The 14,713-nt window shown below is 55.1% G+C and overlaps 1 protein-coding gene across 1 annotated transcript in view; it reads right to left on the bottom strand.

Moving 5' to 3' along the window:
- Positions 1 to 14,713, bottom strand: part of LOC142312847 (uncharacterized) — a 142,064-nt gene that overhangs the window by 111,725 nt on the left and 15,626 nt on the right. The gene's annotated exons all lie outside the window — the stretch shown is intronic.

Raw genomic sequence — 14,713 nt, 5'->3', positions numbered from 1 at the left:
AGACTTCTCCTCCAGCTTCTCCTGTGTTTCCGGCTGTTTCCTATGTGTAGAGAGCCCCGGTCCTTTCCCCCACCACTGAGTCCTGTTCCCTCCGGCCCCTCATTACCGGTCTCCAGTGCAGACTTCTCCTCCAGCTTCTCCTGTGTTTCCGGCTGTTTCCTATGTGTAGAGAGCCCCGGTCCTTTCCCCCAGCACTGAGTCCTGTTCCCTCCGTCCCCTCATTACCGGTCTCCAGTGCAGACTTCTCCTCCAGCTTCTCCTGTGTTTCCGGCTGTTTCCTATGTGTAGAGAGCCCCGGTCCTTTCCCCCAGCACTGAGTCCTGTTCCCTCCGTCCCCTCATTACCGGTCTCCAGTGCAGACTTCTCCTCCAGCTTCTCCTGTGTTTCCGGCTGTTTCCTATGTGTAGAGAGCCCCGGTCCTTTCCCCCAGCACTGAGTCCTGTTCCCTCCGTCCCCTCATTACCGGTCTCCAGTGCAGACTTCTCCTCCAGCTTCTCCTGTGTTTCCGGCTGTTTCCTATGTGTAGAGAGCCCCGGTCCTTTCCCCCAGCACTGAGTCCTGTCCCCTCCGTCCCCTCATTACCGGTCTCCAGTGCAGACTTCTCCTCCAGCTTGTCCTGTGTTTCCGGCTGTTTCCTATGTGTAGAGAGCCCCGGTCCTTTCCCCCAGCACTGAGTCCTGTTCCCTCCGTCCCCTCATTACCAATCTCCAGTGCAGACTTCTCCTCCAGCTTCTCCTGTGTTTCCTATGTGTAGAGAGCCCCGGTCCTTTCCCCCAGCACTGAGTCCTGTTACCCCCGGCCCCTCATTACCGGTCTCCAGTGCAGACTTCTCCTCCAGCTTCTCCTGTGTTTCTGGCTGTTTTCTATGTGTAGAGAGCCCCGGTCCTTTCCCCCAGCACTGAGTCCTGTCCCCTCCGTCCCCTCATTACCAATCTCCAGTGCAGACTTCTCCTCCAGCTTCTCCTGTGTTTCTGGCTGTTTCCTATGTGTAGAGAGCCCCGGTCCTTTCCCCCCAGCACTGAGTCCTGTCCCCTCCGTCCCCTCATTACCGGTCTCCAGTGCAGACTTCTCCTCCAGCTTCTCCTGTGTTTCTGGCTGTTTTCTATGTGTAGAGAGCCCCGGTCCTTTCCCCCAGCACTGAGTCCTGTCCCCTCCGTCCCCTCATTACCAATCTCCAGTGCAGACTTCTCCTCCAGCTTCTCCTGTGTTTCTGGCTGTTTCCTATGTGTAGAGAGCCCCGGTCCTTTCCCCCCAGCACTGAGTCCTGTTCCCTCCGGCCCCTCATTACCGGTCTCCAGTGCAGACTTCTCCTGTGTTTCCGGCTGTTTCCTATGTGTAGAGAGCCCCGGTCCTTTCCCCCAGCACTGAGTCCTGTCCCCTCCGTCCCCTCATTACCGGTCTCCAGTGCAGACTTCTCCTCCAGCTTGTCCTGTGTTTCCGGCTGTTTCCTATGTGTAGAGAGCCCCGGTCCTTTCCCCCAGCACTGAGTCCTGTTCCCTCCGTCCCCTCATTACCAATCTCCAGTGCAGACTTCTCCTCCAGCTTCTCCTGTGTTTCCTATGTGTAGAGAGCCCCGGTCCTTTCCCCCAGCACTGAGTCCTGTTACCCCCGGCCCCTCATTACCGGTCTCCAGTGCAGACTTCTCCTCCAGCTTCTCCTGTGTTTCTGGCTGTTTTCTATGTGTAGAGAGCCCCGGTCCTTTCCCCCAGCACTGAGTCCTGTCCCCTCCGTCCCCTCATTACCAATCTCCAGTGCAGACTTCTCCTCCAGCTTCTCCTGTGTTTCTGGCTGTTTCCTATGTGTAGAGAGCCCCGGTCCTTTCCCCCCAGCACTGAGTCCTGTCCCCTCCGTCCCCTCATTACCGGTCTCCAGTGCAGACTTCTCCTCCATTTTCTCCTGTGTTTCTGGCTGTTTTCTATGTGTAGAGAGCCCCGGTCCTTTCCCCCAGCACTGAGTCCTGTCCCCTCCGTCCCCTCATTACCAATCTCCAGTGCAGACTTCTCCTCCAGCTTCTCCTGTGTTTCTGGCTGTTTCCTATGTGTAGAGAGCCCCGGTCCTTTCCCCCCAGCACTGAGTCCTGTTCCCTCCGGCCCCTCATTACCGGTCTCCAGTGCAGACTTCTCCTGTGTTTCCGGCTGTTTCCTATGTGTAGAGAGCCCCGGTCCTTTCCCCCAGCACTGAGCCCTGTTCCCTCCGGCCCCTCATTACCGGTCTCCAGTGCAGACTTCTCCTCCAGCTTCTCCTGTGTTTCCTATGTGCAGAGAGCCCCGGTCCTTTCCCCCAGCACTGAGTCCTGTTCCCTCCATCCCCTCATTACCGGTCTCCAGTGCAGACTTCTCCTGTGTTTCCGGCTGTTTCCTATGTGTAGAGAGCCCCGGTCCTTTCCCCCAGCACTGAGCCCTGTTCCCTCCGGCCCCTCATTACCGGTCTCCAGTGCAGACTTCTCCTCCAGCTTCTCCTGTGTTTCCTATGTGCAGAGAGCCCCGTTCCTTTCCCCCAGCACTGAGTCCTGTTCCCTCCGTCCCCTCATTACCGGTCTCCAGTGCAGACTTCTCTCCAGCTTCTCCTGTGTTTCCTATGTGTAGAGAGCCCCGGTCCTTTCCCCCAGCACTGAGTCCTGTTCCCTCCGTCCCCTCATTACCGGTCTCCAGTGCAGACTTCTCCTCCAGCTTCTCCTGTGTTTCCGGCTGTTTCCTATGTGTAGAGAGCCCCGGTCCTTTCCCCCAGCACTGAGTCCTGTTCCCTCCGGCCCCTCATTACCGGTCTCCAGTGCAGACTTCTCCTCCAGCTTCTCCTGTGTTTCCGGCTGTTTCCTATGTGTAGAGAGCCCCGGTCCTTTCCCCCAGCACTGAGTCCTGTTCCCTCCGGCCCCTCATTACCGGTCTCCAGTGCAGACTTCTCCTCCAGCTTCTCCTGTGTTTCCGGCTGTTTCCTATGTGTAGAGAGCCCCGGTCCTTTCCCCCAGCACTGAGTCCTGTTCCCTCCATCCCCTCATTACCAGTCTCCAGTGCAGACTTCTCCTCCAGCTTCTCCTGTGTTTCCGGCTGTTTCCTATGTGTAGAGAGCCCCGGTCCTTTCCCCCAGCACTGAGTCCTGTTCCCTCCGTCCCCTCATTACCGGTCTCCAGTGCAGACTTCTCCTCCAGCTTCTCCTGTGTTTCCGGCTGTTTCCTATGTGTAGAGAGCCCTGGTCCTTTCCCCCAGCACTGAGTCCTGTTCCCTCCGTCCCCTCATTACCGGTCTCCAGTGCAGACTTCTCCTCCAGCTTCTCCTGTGTTTCCGGCTGTTTCCTATGTGTAGAGAGCCCCGGTCCTTTCCCCCAGCACTGAGTCCTGTTCCCTCCGTCCCCTCATTACCGGTCTCCAGTGCAGACTTCTCCTCCAGCATCTCCTGTGTTTCCGGCTGTTTCCTATGTGTAGAGAGCCCCGGTCCTTTCCCCCAGCACTGAGTCCTGTCCCCTCCGTCCCCTCATTACCGGTCTCCAGTGCAGACTTCTCCTCCAGCTTGTCCTGTGTTTCCGGCTGTTTCCTATGTGTAGAGAGCCCCGGTCCTTTCCCCCAGCACTGAGTCCTGTTCCCTCCGTCCCCTCATTACCAATCTCCAGTGCAGACTTCTCCTCCAGCTTCTCCTGTGTTTCCTATGTGTAGAGAGCCCCGGTCCTTTCCCCCAGCACTGAGTCCTGTTACCCCCGGCCCCTCATTACCGGTCTCCAGTGCAGACTTCTCCTCCAGCTTCTCCTGTGTTTCTGGCTGTTTTCTATGTGTAGAGAGCCCCGGTCCTTTCCCCCAGCACTGAGTCCTGTCCCCTCCGTCCCCTCATTACCAATCTCCAGTGCAGACTTCTCCTCCAGCTTCTCCTGTGTTTCTGGCTGTTTCCTATGTGTAGAGAGCCCCGGTCCTTTCCCCCCAGCACTGAGTCCTGTCCCCTCCGTCCCCTCATTACCGGTCTCCAGTGCAGACTTCTCCTCCAGCTTCTCCTGTGTTTCTGGCTGTTTTCTATGTGTAGAGAGCCCCGGTCCTTTCCCCCAGCACTGAGTCCTGTCCCCTCCGTCCCCTCATTACCAATCTCCAGTGCAGACTTCTCCTCCAGCTTCTCCTGTGTTTCTGGCTGTTTCCTATGTGTAGAGAGCCCCGGTCCTTTCCCCCCAGCACTGAGTCCTGTTCCCTCCGGCCCCTCATTACCGGTCTCCAGTGCAGACTTCTCCTGTGTTTCCGGCTGTTTCCTATGTGTAGAGAGCCCCGGTCCTTTCCCCCAGCACTGAGTCCTGTCCCCTCCGTCCCCTCATTACCGGTCTCCAGTGCAGACTTCTCCTCCAGCTTGTCCTGTGTTTCCGGCTGTTTCCTATGTGTAGAGAGCCCCGGTCCTTTCCCCCAGCACTGAGTCCTGTTCCCTCCGTCCCCTCATTACCAATCTCCAGTGCAGACTTCTCCTCCAGCTTCTCCTGTGTTTCCTATGTGTAGAGAGCCCCGGTCCTTTCCCCCAGCACTGAGTCCTGTTACCCCCGGCCCCTCATTACCGGTCTCCAGTGCAGACTTCTCCTCCAGCTTCTCCTGTGTTTCTGGCTGTTTTCTATGTGTAGAGAGCCCCGGTCCTTTCCCCCAGCACTGAGTCCTGTCCCCTCCGTCCCCTCATTACCAATCTCCAGTGCAGACTTCTCCTCCAGCTTCTCCTGTGTTTCTGGCTGTTTCCTATGTGTAGAGAGCCCCGGTCCTTTCCCCCCAGCACTGAGTCCTGTCCCCTCCGTCCCCTCATTACCGGTCTCCAGTGCAGACTTCTCCTCCATTTTCTCCTGTGTTTCTGGCTGTTTTCTATGTGTAGAGAGCCCCGGTCCTTTCCCCCAGCACTGAGTCCTGTCCCCTCCGTCCCCTCATTACCAATCTCCAGTGCAGACTTCTCCTCCAGCTTCTCCTGTGTTTCTGGCTGTTTCCTATGTGTAGAGAGCCCCGGTCCTTTCCCCCCAGCACTGAGTCCTGTTCCCTCCGGCCCCTCATTACCGGTCTCCAGTGCAGACTTCTCCTGTGTTTCCGGCTGTTTCCTATGTGTAGAGAGCCCCGGTCCTTTCCCCCAGCACTGAGCCCTGTTCCCTCCGGCCCCTCATTACCGGTCTCCAGTGCAGACTTCTCCTCCAGCTTCTCCTGTGTTTCCTATGTGCAGAGAGCCCCGGTCCTTTCCCCCAGCACTGAGTCCTGTTCCCTCCATCCCCTCATTACCGGTCTCCAGTGCAGACTTCTCCTGTGTTTCCGGCTGTTTCCTATGTGTAGAGAGCCCCGGTCCTTTCCCCCAGCACTGAGCCCTGTTCCCTCCGGCCCCTCATTACCGGTCTCCAGTGCAGACTTCTCCTCCAGCTTCTCCTGTGTTTCCTATGTGCAGAGAGCCCCGTTCCTTTCCCCCAGCACTGAGTCCTGTTCCCTCCGTCCCCTCATTACCGGTCTCCAGTGCAGACTTCTCTCCAGCTTCTCCTGTGTTTCCTATGTGTAGAGAGCCCCGGTCCTTTCCCCCAGCACTGAGTCCTGTTCCCTCCGTCCCCTCATTACCGGTCTCCAGTGCAGACTTCTCCTCCAGCTTCTCCTGTGTTTCCGGCTGTTTCCTATGTGTAGAGAGCCCCGGTCCTTTCCCCCAGCACTGAGTCCTGTTCCCTCCGGCCCCTCATTACCGGTCTCCAGTGCAGACTTCTCCTCCAGCTTCTCCTGTGTTTCCGGCTGTTTCCTATGTGTAGAGAGCCCCGGTCCTTTCCCCCAGCACTGAGTCCTGTTCCCTCCGGCCCCTCATTACCGGTCTCCAGTGCAGACTTCTCCTCCAGCTTCTCCTGTGTTTCCGGCTGTTTCCTATGTGTAGAGAGCCCCGGTCCTTTCCCCCAGCACTGAGTCCTGTTCCCTCCATCCCCTCATTACCAGTCTCCAGTGCAGACTTCTCCTCCAGCTTCTCCTGTGTTTCCGGCTGTTTCCTATGTGTAGAGAGCCCCGGTCCTTTCCCCCAGCACTGAGTCCTGTTCCCTCCGTCCCCTCATTACCGGTCTCCAGTGCAGACTTCTCCTCCAGCTTCTCCTGTGTTTCCGGCTGTTTCCTATGTGTAGAGAGCCCTGGTCCTTTCCCCCAGCACTGAGTCCTGTTCCCTCCGTCCCCTCATTACCGGTCTCCAGTGCAGACTTCTCCTCCAGCTTCTCCTGTGTTTCCGGCTGTTTCCTATGTGTAGAGAGCCCCGGTCCTTTCCCCCAGCACTGAGTCCTGTTCCCTCCGTCCCCTCATTACCGGTCTCCAGTGCAGACTTCTCCTCCAGCTTCTCCTGTGTTTCCGGCTGTTTCCTATGTGTAGAGAGCCCCGGTCCTTTCCCCCAGCACTGAGTCCTGTCCCCTCCGTCCCCTCATTACCGGTCTCCAGTGCAGACTTCTCCTCCAGCTTGTCCTGTGTTTCCGGCTGTTTCCTATGTGTAGAGAGCCCCGGTCCTTTCCCCCAGCACTGAGTCCTGTTCCCTCCGTCCCCTCATTACCAATCTCCAGTGCAGACTTCTCCTCCAGCTTCTCCTGTGTTTCCTATGTGTAGAGAGCCCCGGTCCTTTCCCCCAGCACTGAGTCCTGTTACCCCCGGCCCCTCATTACCGGTCTCCAGTGCAGACTTCTCCTCCAGCTTCTCCTGTGTTTCTGGCTGTTTTCTATGTGTAGAGAGCCCCGGTCCTTTCCCCCAGCACTGAGTCCTGTCCCCTCCGTCCCCTCATTACCAATCTCCAGTGCAGACTTCTCCTCCAGCTTCTCCTGTGTTTCTGGCTGTTTCCTATGTGTAGAGAGCCCCGGTCCTTTCCCCCCAGCACTGAGTCCTGTCCCCTCCGTCCCCTCATTACCGGTCTCCAGTGCAGACTTCTCCTCCAGCTTCTCCTGTGTTTCTGGCTGTTTCCTATGTGTAGAGAGCCCCGGTCCTTTCCCCCAGCACTGAGTCCTGTTCCCTCCGGCCCCTCATTACCGGTCTCCAGTGCAGACTTCTCCTGTGTTTCCGGCTGTTTCCTATGTGTAGAGAGCCCCGGTCCTTTCCCCCAGCACTGAGCCCTGTTCCCTCCGGCCCCTCATTACCGGTCTCCAGTGCAGACTTCTCCTCCAGCTTCTCCTGTGTTTCCTATGTGCAGAGAGCCCCGGTCCTTTCCCCCAGCACTGAGTCCTGTTCCCTCCATCCCCTCATTACCGGTCTCCAGTGCAGACTTCTCCTGTGTTTCCGGCTGTTTCCTATGTGTAGAGAGCCCCGGTCCTTTCCCCCAGCACTGAGCCCTGTTCCCTCCGGCCCCTCATTACCGGTCTCCAGTGCAGACTTCTCCTCCAGCTTCTCCTGTGTTTCCTATGTGCAGAGAGCCCCGTTCCTTTCCCCCAGCACTGAGTCCTGTTCCCTCCGTCCCCTCATTACCGGTCTCCAGTGCAGACTTCTCCTCCAGCTTCTCCTGTGTTTCCTATGTGTAGAGAGCCCCGGTCCTTTCCCCCAGCACTGAGTCCTGTTCCCTCCGTCCCCTCATTACCGGTCTCCAGTGCAGACTTCTCCTCCAGCTTCTCCTGTGTTTCCGGCTGTTTCCTATGTGTAGAGAGCCCCGGTCCTTTCCCCCAGCACTGAGTCCTGTTCCCTCCGGCCCCTCATTACCGGTCTCCAGTGCAGACTTCTCCTCCAGCTTCTCCTGTGTTTCCGGCTGTTTCCTATGTGTAGAGAGCCCCGGTCCTTTCCCCCAGCACTGAGTCCTGTTCCCTCCGTCCCCTCATTACCGGTCTCCAGTGCAGACTTCTCCTCCAGCTTCTCCTGTGTTTCCGGCTGTTTCCTATGTGTAGAGAGCCCCGGTCCTTTCCCCCAGCACTGAGTCCTGTTCCCTCCATCCCCTCATTACCAGTCTCCAGTGCAGACTTCTCCTCCAGCTTCTCCTGTGTTTCCGGCTGTTTCCTATGTGTAGAGAGCCCCGGTCCTTTCCCCCAGCACTGAGTCCTGTTCCCTCCGTCCCCTCATTACCGGTCTCCAGTGCAGACTTCTCCTCCAGCTTCTCCTGTGTTTCCGGCTGTTTCCTATGTGTAGAGAGCCCTGGTCCTTTCCCCCAGCACTGAGTCCTGTTCCCTCCGTCCCCTCATTATCGGTCTCCAGTGCAGACTTCTCCTCCAGCTTCTCCTGTGTTTCCGGCTGTTTCCTATGTGTAGAGAGCCCCGGTCCTTTCCCCCAGCACTGAGTCCTGTTCCCTCCATCCCCTCATTACCGGTCTCCAGTGCAGACTTCTCCTCCAGCTTCTCCTGTGTTTCCGGCTGTTTCCTATGTGTAGAGAGCCCCGGTCCTTTCCCCCAGCACTGAGTCCTGTTCCCTCCGTCCCCTCATTACCGGTCTCCAGTGCAGACTTCTCCTCCAGCTTCTCCTGTGTTTCCGGCTGTTTCCTATGTGTAGAGAGCCCCGGTCCTTTCCCCCAGCACTGAGTCCTGTTTCCTCCGGCCCTTCATTACCGGTCTCCAGTGCAGACTTCTCCTCCAGCTTCTCCTGTGTTTCTGGCTGTTTCCTATGTGTAGAGAGCCCCGGTCCTTTCCCCCAGCACTGAGTCCTGTTCCCTCTGTCCCCTCATTACCGGTCTCCAGTGCAGACTTCTCCTCCAGCTTCTCCTGTGTTTCCGGCTGTTTCCTATGTGTAGAGAGCCCCGGTTCTTTCCCCCAGCACTGAGTCCTGTTCCCTCCGTCCCCTCATTACCGGTCTCCAGTGCAGACTTCTCCTCCAGCTTCTCCTGTGTTTCCGGCTGTTTCCTATGTGTAGAGAGCCCCGGTCCTTTCCCCCAGCACTGAGTCCTGTTCCCTCCGTCCCCTCATTACCGGTCTCCAGTGCAGACTTCTCCTCCAGCTTCTCCTGTGTTTCCGGCTGTTTCCTATGTGTAGAGAGCCCTGGTCCTTTCCCCCAGCACTGAGTCCTGTTCCCTCCGTCCCCTCATTATCGGTCTCCAGTGCAGACTTCTCCTCCAGCTTCTCCTGTGTTTCCGGCTGTTTCCTATGTGTAGAGAGCCCCGGTCCTTTCCCCCAGCACTGAGTCCTGTTCCCTCCATCCCCTCATTACCGGTCTCCAGTGCAGACTTCTCCTCCAGCTTCTCCTGTGTTTCCGGCTGTTTCCTATGTGTAGAGAGCCCCGGTCCTTTCCCCCAGCACTGAGTCCTGTTCCCTCCGTCCCCTCATTACCGGTCTCCAGTGCAGACTTCTCCTCCAGCTTCTCCTGTGTTTCCGGCTGTTTCCTATGTGTAGAGAGCCCCGGTCCTTTCCCCCAGCACTGAGTCCTGTTTCCTCCGGCCCCTCATTACCGGTCTCCAGTGCAGACTTCTCCTCCAGCTTCTCCTGTGTTTCTGGCTGTTTCCTATGTGTAGAGAGCCCCGGTCCTTTCCCCCAGCACTGAGTCCTGTTCCCTCTGTCCCCTCATTACCGGTCTCCAGTGCAGACTTCTCCTCCAGCTTCTCCTGTGTTTCCGGCTGTTTCCTATGTGTAGAGAGCCCCGGTCCTTTCCCCCAGCACTGAGTCCTGTTCCCTCCGTCCCCTCATTACCGGTCTCCAGTGCAGACTTCTCCTCCAGCTTCTCCTGTGTTTCCGGCTGTTTCCTATGTGTAGAGAGCCCTGGTCCTTTCCCCCAGCACTGAGTCCTGTTCCCTCCATCCCCTCATTATCGGTCTCCAGTGCAGACTTCTCCTCCAGCTTCTCCTGTGTTTCCGGCTGTTTCCTATGTGTAGAGAGCCCCGGTCCTTTCCCCCAGCACTGAGTCCTGTTCCCTCCATCCCCTCATTACCGGTCTCCAGTGCAGACTTCTCCTCCAGCTTCTCCTGTGTTTCCGGCTGTTTCCTATGTGTAGAGAGCCCCGGTCCTTTCCCCCAGCACTGAGTCCTGTTCCCTCCGTCCCCTCATTACCGGTCTCCAGTGCAGACTTCTCCTCCAGCTTCTCCTGTGTTTCCGGCTGTTTCCTATGTGTAGAGAGCCCTGGTCCTTTCCCCCAGCACTGAGTCCTGTTCCCTCCGTCCCCTCATTATCGGTCTCCAGTGCAGACTTCTCCTCCAGCTTCTCCTGTGTTTCCGGCTGTTTCCTATGTGTAGAGAGCCCCGGTCCTTTCCCCCAGCACTGAGTCCTGTTCCCTCCATCCCCTCATTACCGGTCTCCAGTGCAGACTTCTCCTCCAGCTTCTCCTGTGTTTCCGGCTGTTTCCTATGTGTAGAGAGCCCCGGTCCTTTCCCCCAGCACTGAGTCCTGTTCCCTCCGTCCCCTCATTACCGGTCTCCAGTGCAGACTTCTCCTCCAGCTTCTCCTGTGTTTCCGGCTGTTTCCTATGTGTAGAGAGCCCCGGTCCTTTCCCCCAGCACTGAGTCCTGTTTCCTCCGGCCCCTCATTACCGGTCTCCAGTGCAGACTTCTCCTCCAGCTTCTCCTGTGTTTCTGGCTGTTTCCTATGTGTAGAGAGCCCCGGTCCTTTCCCCCAGCACTGAGTCCTGTTCCCTCTGTCCCCTCATTACCGGTCTCCAGTGCAGACTTCTCCTCCAGCTTCTCCTGTGTTTCCGGCTGTTTCCTATGTGTAGAGAGCCCCGGTTCTTTCCCCCAGCACCGAGTCCTGTTCCCTCCGTCCCCTCATTACCGGTCTCCAGTGCAGACTTCTCCTCCAGCTTCTCCTGTGTTTCCGGCTGTTTCCTATGTGTAGAGAGCCCCGGTCCTTTCCCCCAGCACTGAGTCCTGTTCCCTCCGTCCCCTCATTATCGGTCTCCAGTGCAGACTTCTCCTCCAGCTTCTCCTGTGTTTCCGGCTGTTTCCTATGTGTAGAGAGCCCCGGTCCTTTTCCCCAGCACTGAGTCCTGTTCCCTCCGTCCCCTCATTACCGGTCTCCAGTGCAGACTTCTCCTCCAGCTTCTCCTGTGTTTCCGGCTGTTTCCTATGTGTAGAGAGCCCTGGTCCTTTCCCCCAGCACTGAGTCCTGTTCCCTCCATCCCCTCATTACCGGTCTCCAGTGCAGACTTCTCCTCCAGCTTCTCCTGTGTTTCCGGCTGTTTCCTATGTGTAGAGAGCCCCGGTCCTTTCCCCCAGCACTGAGTCCTGTTCCCTCCGTCCCCTCATTACCGGTCTCCAGTGCAGACTTCTCCTCCAGCTTCTTCTCTTACATGCAGACTCTACCTACAGAGGAAAACACTTCACTTCCTACAAACTCTCCTCTGACTCCTCCCCCCATGTGACTGATCACATGACTGTGACATCATCACAGGTCCTGTCAGCAGAGCATAGAAGGAGGATAACCTCTGCTCGGTGCATTATTCCCTCCGCTCACATTTCCCTTTTTCTTTCTCCATGGCAGGGGAAAATATGTTTTTCCCCATATTTGATGTGTATTTGGTGCAGATGCCGCATTTTTCATGTGTTTTTTATACTGCAAAAAAAGCTTTCATTCTGCATTTTTAAAAGTCAAATATGGTTGATGTTAAAAGATGTTTTGAGGTTATGTTGCTGCCTCTGGCACTGGGGGCTGTTACATGATGCAAGACATAAAAAAATCTGAAGATTACCAAAATATTTTCGGTCACAATGTAGTGCCCAGTATTAGAAAGCTGGGTTTGTGTCTTAGGTCATGGGTCTTCCAGCAGGACAATGACCCCAAATATTCCAGCGGGACTTCAAGAAGCCCCCAGAAATGGATGAAAACAGAATGCTGGAGAGTTCTGAAGTGCTAGCAATGAGTCTAAAGGTCCAGTCACACTAAGCAACTTACCAGCGATCCCAACAACGATAGGGATCGCTGGTAAGTTGCTAGGAGGTTGCTGGTGAGCTGTCACACTGCGACGCTCCAGCGATCCCACCAGCAACCTGACCTGGCAGGGATCGCTGGAGCGTGGCTACACGAGTTGTTGGTGAGCTCACCAGCAACCAGTGACCAGCCCCCAGTTTCCTAGTTACAGCACACATCAGGTTAATTAACCCGATGTGTGCTGCAGCTAAATGTGCACAGAGCAGGGAGCAGCGCACAATGCTTAGCGCTGGCTCCTTGCTCTCCTAGTTACAGCACACATCGGGTTAATTACCTGATGTGTGCTGCAGCTAAATGTGCACAGAGCAGGGATCAGCGCACAATGCTTAGCGCTGGCTCCTTGCTCTCCTAGTTACAGCACACATCGGGTTAATTACCTGATGTGTGCTGCAGCTAAATGTGCACAGAGCAGGAGCCGGCACTGACAGTGAGAGCGGAGGAGGCTGGTATCAAAGGTAAATATCGGGTAACCAAGGACAGGGCTTCTTGGTTACCCGATGTTTACATTGGTTACCAGCCTCAGCAGAAGCTGGCTCCCTGCTCACTGCACATTAGTTGTTGCTGTCTCGCTGTCACACACAGCGATCTGTGCTTCACAGCAGGACAGCAACAACTAAAAAATGGCCTAGGACATTCAGCAACAACCAACGACCTCACAGCAGGGGCCAGGTTGTTGCTGGATGTCACACACAGCAACATCGCTAGCAACGTCACAAAAGTTGTTCGTTACCAGCGATGTTGCTAGCGATGTTGCTTAGTGTGACGGGGCCTTAAATCCCACTGAACAACCTCTGACTGCTCCTACGGTGCTATCACTAGGTTATTTACAGTGATGTTACCTAGTTATCTTAACAATTTCCCTCTGTAAGCTAAAGAGAAGTGTGAGAGAGATTTAGGCCCTATAGCGAATGAACAATGGGATGATATGGAGGTGATGATGATGAGACTCAGATACCTGAGGCGCACAAGTACTGTCCTATGATGTCAGGTCAGGAAGAGGAGGAGGGGGACAACATACAGCATAACGACGAAGTTGGAGATCCCAATATGTAGTGACCAGAAAACCCACTACCAATGTGTGTTCTGTATTATCTATGTGATTACATTTGTGACACCTATTCCCCACCTTGGGAGGAGGTAAATTATTTAGCGTTGCGCTGCCCTCTACTGCCTTGCTTTGGTATTGCAATTGATTTGAAAGCAAGGAAGTGGCTGTTGGGGGCGGAGCTTGAGGAGGCAGTTAAAAAGAAAAAACGGTTAGATGCGGTTGAGTTGCTGTGATGCAGCAGAAAAAAAAAAAGACCTCCATTGAGATATGCGGGGAGTGTAATTATCACCCTATTCAGAGCGCCCCGTTTCTGCAACAACAGAGTACTGAAAAACGCAGTTAATCCAATTGATAGTGACATCCATCCTCCCAAGGCCGGGATAGGAAAAACGCTTGAACTAGTCCACTGTGTAAGAGATCTCTTTATTTATTGCTATGAAATGACTGTCTATTGGAAATGGAAAAACAACTTTGATTGACTAAAGATTGATTACAAGATTTAAGTAAAGTTCCTCATTTACGTTTTCACAGAATCCTTGGTGTCTGTCTTCCTTCAGCGGCCTTATACCTGGCAGATATCACCACAACTCAGTCTCCTATCTCTGTTATTTTTCTCTTTATAATTTGCCACCTAACCTAGGGATTTGCTGGAGCCATCGGAGATACCGTGACCTGAACATCCTCTGAGGTAGTAGGCCCGGCTTCTCACAAGGTGGTGCGGCAAATTACAAATATCCTTCAAAACAAGAATAAATGTTTCTCCAAGCGTAGTCTAAAATCTTAAGAAATGTGGTACAAAACTAATGGTATGTTGCTTTTAGAAAGTATAAGGGATACAGCCAGATGGACCACACTTAGTCGATGGATCAAACATGCCAGCAGGATCACTACCAAAAGAAACAGGAGCCTGAAAAGTAGGGGCCATGGGATATGATGGCTGCTGCTGGTTTGGAGGCGGAGCCTTCAAATTATTGTTGTTTTGTTCAGCAATACCCTGAAGGTTATTTGACAGAAAACACAGATTATTTATCAGATGTGGTGTACCCACTTCTCCCTTCACAGTGATCTTCTGCTCCATAGGTGGCAGCCCTTGTTCTTCCACCTCCTTTTCCAACCCTTTCCACAGCTACTGTAGAAGTGAATATGTCATCAGGAATATCCACATGCTCCTCTCTCGGTACTTTGGTGACAGAGTTTGATAAATGGCTGGCTCCACTGAATCTGGAGCTAGGGAAGGCCATGTGCAAGTAGGGTACAAACCTGGTGTTGGCACTACAACTACACCACGTGTAGGTGACATCACATATGCACTTCATGGAGCAACCTGTTGGTACAGCAATTTCTATGGCAGTATTACATCCTGGATGGTGCAGCTGTAGAAGGTACAGTCACTGTGTGCTCACTTTTTCAAATTAAAATGTCGTCCCACAGCCTGTGTTGCATGGACCGTACCTCCCTGCTGTTTTAAGGCACTTTTAAGGGGGAAAATTGATGCTACTGTACTGCTATCTGCCTGAAGGCATTTTGCATGTTGAGACTCCAAAATGGGTGTGAAATTTGTGTCTTCGGTTAGTCCCAGGCTTCTGGGGCCAAGAGGCCTACACCGGTCACTGTAGTATGTGTCACGCTCCCCGGGTCCTCGGCTCCCCTCCCCGGGTCCTCAGCTCCGCTCCCCGGCTCACCTGCCACGCTCCCCTCGTCCCAGCCTCCGGTGCCCGTCCTCCATAGGTCCTCTGGTCGCCGATCCCGGCGTCCGACATCTTCCCAGACCCTGGCCGGCTCTCCTGCGTCCTCCTCGCAGCCTCCTTCCCTGGCTTCTGGCACCCGAGCCGCGCGCATGCGCATTAGGGCACGCGCGCGGTCACTGACCCTTTCTTAAAGGGCCAGCGTCCAGTAACAGGAAATGAGGTTAGTCAGGTTCAG

Source organism: Anomaloglossus baeobatrachus, chromosome 5 (assembly GCF_048569485.1).
Source record: "Anomaloglossus baeobatrachus isolate aAnoBae1 chromosome 5, aAnoBae1.hap1, whole genome shotgun sequence".
Classification (NCBI taxonomy): domain Eukaryota; kingdom Metazoa; phylum Chordata; class Amphibia; order Anura; family Aromobatidae; genus Anomaloglossus; species Anomaloglossus baeobatrachus.
The sequence above is the reverse complement of the archived record's forward strand: the minus strand, read 5'-3'. Positions and strand labels throughout refer to the sequence as shown.